Below are 5,168 nucleotides of genomic sequence, written 5' to 3' on the forward strand. Positions count from 1 at the left end.
GATGTATCATGCATAGATGGCACTCAAGTCAACGAAATTCAGAAACTATATAGTCATTTTCTTTTCTTTTTTTGTGGGGAAAAATATTCCACATTATTTTGAGGTATAGCTTTGTTCCAGGTCAACTTCTCTATATTATTTTTTCAAAAAAATAAAAACTTCCCTATATTATTATTTGACCAAGTGTTGCATAATGTACTATGCGTCGTGCGTGCACGGGCGTGTATGTCATGCATACAGCGCACGGTCATAGCAGACCTGGAATCGAATATCCAACGTCGCTTCAACGTCTTAGACTACGGCAACATACGCGTCATTCTACATTCGATGTATCCGATGATCTTTGTTGGAGTCTGAACGAGGGTAGCAAGAGAGAGATCGTGTAACACTTCCTTGATTATTGATTGGGGTTACACAGAGTATTTGACAAAAAACTATCACATTAGGGGTTGCCGTCCCACAGAACTACCACATTCAAAAACGTGACTGATAACTATCAAAATTTTTTAATTTTGTAACTTAAAACTATCACTTTTGAACAGGGCCGGTCCTGAGAATTTAGGGGCCCGGGGCGAGAATAAAAATTAGGGGCCCTTACTATATATTGTTTGGCTGGGCTATGGTGCTCTTAAGATAATCATTATGGTGATTATAGGAAAATACATAATAAATGCGCATATATATTACCTACATGAAATATTGCCAACAAACATCATAAAAAGTCCGCCTCACAAGTTTTTTAATGATACATACAAAAGCAATATATTTATATGAAATAGTTTATACACAGTGCTATGAATAAAGAAATTCCAAGTTTAGATGATTTAAACGCGTTTATGACAGACGGGGCCCACCCATCAGGGCTGACGTGGCGACAAAGTTAGACCCGTTTGTTTTGACCGTCAAGTTGGCCGTTATGACAAGTGGGGCCCACACGTCATCGTCGACCTTCCTCCTCCTCCTTCTCCCGTCTCTCTCAGGCATTTCATCAAGCACCTTCCGTGCATCTAAGGGAAAGAGGCGATGGAAGCGAGGTCGCGTTGGAGGTGGCGAGCATGCTCGGCGCCACCGTGTCTGGGCTATAGGCGTGCGACGGCAGCGTGCTGCCGCTGGCTGAGGACCTCCTCCTCGCGCCCCGGTAACGGCAACAGCATGCAGCGGCGCCGACCCGATATTGCATGCAGACGGTAGCTGGCAAGCTTGCACCTGCTCCGGGCGCGCGCGGTCGCGAATGTCCGCGGCGCTGGCCAGCGGCGAGGCGCTCGGCCATGAGGACGGAGGGGTTCGTGGAGGCGGAGGCGCTAGACGGAGGAAAGCACGCGCGCGCCGGTGCACAGCAGCAGGAGGACCAAAGCAGGGGCAACAGTGAAAAAGCCAGCATGCGACGGGAAGTAGCTTGAGGGCTCGCCGGAGTTTCTGTCGAGGCAGGGGCGCGAGGCACACAGGTGCCATGGCTGCACGAGCTCGCGTCTAAGGGAGAGGACGGGCAGCTCGGGCGCTGCGGCGGTGCGTGGTTTTGGCGCACGCCTGCGTGGTAGAGGGGGCGGTGTGGCTCGGTCCTGGGGTCAGGGATGGCAGCTGGATGAGCACGCTCACGTCCGTCGTCGGCCGGAGTTCACCGGCTTTCCTCCATGCACATAAGATGTTTGTTGAAATACCAAAGAGAGAGAGAGAGGAGGAGGAGGAGTTGGAAGAAGAAGATTGATGTGGGCCCCACTTGTCATAACGGTCAACACTAATGGTCAAAACAAACATAGTTGACTTTGCCGCCATGTCAGCCCTGGTGAGTGGGTCCCGCATGTCATAAATGTGTTTAAATCGTCTAAACTTGCCATTTTTCAAAAGTGGTAGTTTTTAGTCACAAAATTAGAATTTTTTGGTAGTTGTCAGTCACTTTTTTGAATGTGGTAGTTTTGTGGGACGGTAACCCCTAATGTGGTAGTTTTTTGTCAAATACTCGGTTACACAAGTACATATATATTGGCTGTTACAACAGAATTACACTAGTCTAGCCTAAGGAATAGGACCACTACAGAAGCACGTTCGCTAACACCCCGCCGCAGTCATGTCGTCGATGCCTGAGGAGACACAGAGACTGGACCTGAAGTGCTGGAAAATGGATGTCGGCAAACCCTTCGTCATGATATCGGTTAGCTGTTGAGTTGTTGGAACATGTACAACACGGAACTCGCCAAGGGCCCACCTTTTCCCGGATGAAATGAATGTCAAGCTCTATGTGCTTCGTCCTCCGATGATGAACCGGATTAATAGACATGTACACGGCTGATACATTATTGCAGAAGATGACTATGGCCTTCGATTGAGAGACGGAGAGCTCACCAAGCAGCTGCCTCAACCATACACAATCAGCGACCACATTCGCCAGGGCGCGGTATTCTGCTTCTGCACTGGATCGAGAGACGATGACTTGTCACTTTTGGAGGACCAGCTGACGATCGTGTCACCAAGATACACGCAGTAACCAGAGGTAGACCGGCGAGTGTCAGGGCACCCAGCCCAGTCCGCGTCCGAATACGCGATGATGTATGTCGATGAAGATGCTAGAAGAATAAGAAGACCATGCTGGAGCGTGCCGCGGACATACCGTAGAATACGCTTGATGAGGGCGCGGTGACTGTCCCGCGGGTCATGCATGTGAAGGCAAGCTTGTTGCACCGCATACGCCAGATCCGGACGCGTCATTGTGAGATATTGCAAGCCCCCAGTAAGGCTGCGACACTCTGACAGGTCGGACACGGGAGCGCCGGCAGCAGCGGCGACCTTTGGGGCCATGTCCACTGGTGTTGAGGCAGCATGGCATTGGGACATGCCGGCGCGGCGAAGAAGCTCCTCGGCATACTGGGCCTGGTTGAGGAAGAACCCCCGTGTTGTACGTTGCACGTGGATGCCGAGGAAGTAGTGAAGATCGCCCATATCTGTCATGGCAAACTCCTGTTGTAGCTTGTCGACGATGGAGCGAAGAAGGGGCGTTGAGGATGCCGCAAGTACGATATCATCAACATACAGAAGAAGATGGGTGATGACCCATAAGTGTAGGGGATCTATCGTAGCCTTTTTGATAAGTAAGAGTGTCGAACCCAACGAGGAGTAGAAGGAAATGATAAGCAGTTTTCAGTAAGGTATTCTTTGCAAGCACTGAAATTATCGGTAACAGATAGTTTTGTGATAAGGTAATTTGTAACGAGTAGCAAGTAATAAAAGTAAATAAGATGCAGCAAGATGGCCCAATCCTTTTTGTAGAAAAGGACAAGCCTGGACAAACTCTTATATGAAGTAAAGCGCTCCCGAGGACACATGGGAATTATCGTCAAGCTAGTTTTCATCACGATCATATGATTCACGTTCGGTACTTTGATAATTTGATATGTGGGTGGACCGGTGCTTGGCTGTTGTCCTTACTTGGACAAGCATCCCACTTATGATTAACCCCCATTGCAAGCATCTGCAACTACAACAGAAGTATTAAGGTAAACCTAACCATAGCATGAAATGTATGGATCCAAAGCAGCCCCTTACGAAGCAACGCATAAACTAGGGTTTAAACTTTTGTCACTCTAGCAATCCATCATCTACTTATTATTCCCAATGCCTCCCTCTAGGCCCAAACAATGGTGAAGTGTCATGTAGTCGATGTTCACATGACACCACTAGAGGGATGATAACATACATCTCATCAAAATATCGAACGAATACCAAATTCACATGACTACTAATAGCAAGACTTTTCTCATGTCCTCAGGAACAAACGTAACTACTCACAAAGCATATTCATGTTCATAATCAGAAGGGTATTAATATGCATAATAGATCTCAACATATGATCTTCCACCAAGTAAACCAACTAGCATCAACTACAAGGAGTAATCAACACTACTAGCAACCCACAGGTACCAATCTAAGGTTTGGATACAAAGATTGGATACAAAAAATGAACTAGGGTTTGAGATGAGATGGTGCTGGTGAAGATGTTGATGGAGATTGACTCCCTCACGATGAGAGGATCGTTGGTGATGACGATGGTGATGATTTCCCCCAGCCGGAGGGAAGTGTCCCCGGCAGAACAGCTCTGCTGGAGCCCTAGATTGGTTCCGCCAAGGTTCCGCCTCGTGGCGGCGGAGTTTCGTCCCGAAAGCTTGCTTATTATTTTTTTATCAGACGAAAGATCTCATATAGCAGAAGATGAGCATCGAAGGGCCATCGGGGGCCCACGAGGCAGGGGCGCGCCCAGGGGGTAGGGCGCGCCCCCCACCCTCGTGGCCAGGGTGTGGGCCCCCTCTGCTATTTTCTTCGCTCAGTATTTTTTATTATTTCCGAAAATAACTTCCGTGGAGTTTCAGTACTTCTGGAGTTGTGCGGAATAGATATCTAATATTTGCTCCTTTTCCAGCCCAGAATTTCAGCTGCCGGCATTCTCCCTCTTTATGTAAACCTTGCAAAATAAGATAGAATAGGCATAAGTATTGTGACATAATGTGTAATAACAACCCATAATGCAATAAATATCGATATAAAAACATGATGCAAAATGGACGTATCAACTCCCCCAAGCTTAGACCTCGCTTGTCCTCAAGCGAAAGCCGAAATCGAAAAATATGTCCACATGTTTAGAGATAGATGCGTCGATAAAAATAAAATACAGACATGAGGGCATCATGATCATTTCTTAGAATAGCAACACACACATATATATATATATAGGGTCGCGCTATTCGTCACTCTGGGTGAGGAATAATTATTCTTCACCCCCTCTATTTTACCATCAATGCATCGTAATTTTATGTTCCGCAAGTTTTGTCTTATTTCCGACGCAAAAAGGAACCATAAGAAAATATATAATCGCCGTAAAAAATATTTTATGTTATGTAAAATTACAAACCTAAAAATATAGTCTAAAATACACATAAACTGCAAATTTTCTTGTCTTATGACCTATATTTTTATTTTCTTATGTCAAATTTTACGTAGTGAATCAATAGAAATGTAACTATTTGAATTCGAAACGTAATTTAATTATGAGATGATCGTAAGATTACCTCGGGTGAACAATAACTTATTATGCACCCTGGGTGATGAATAGTAACACTGTGCATAATAAGTTTTATATATATATATATATATATATAGTTTTACTATTCATCACCCAGAGT

This window comes from Triticum aestivum, chromosome 5A (assembly GCF_018294505.1).
Source record: "Triticum aestivum cultivar Chinese Spring chromosome 5A, IWGSC CS RefSeq v2.1, whole genome shotgun sequence".
NCBI classification, from domain to species: Eukaryota; Viridiplantae; Streptophyta; class Magnoliopsida; order Poales; family Poaceae; genus Triticum; species Triticum aestivum.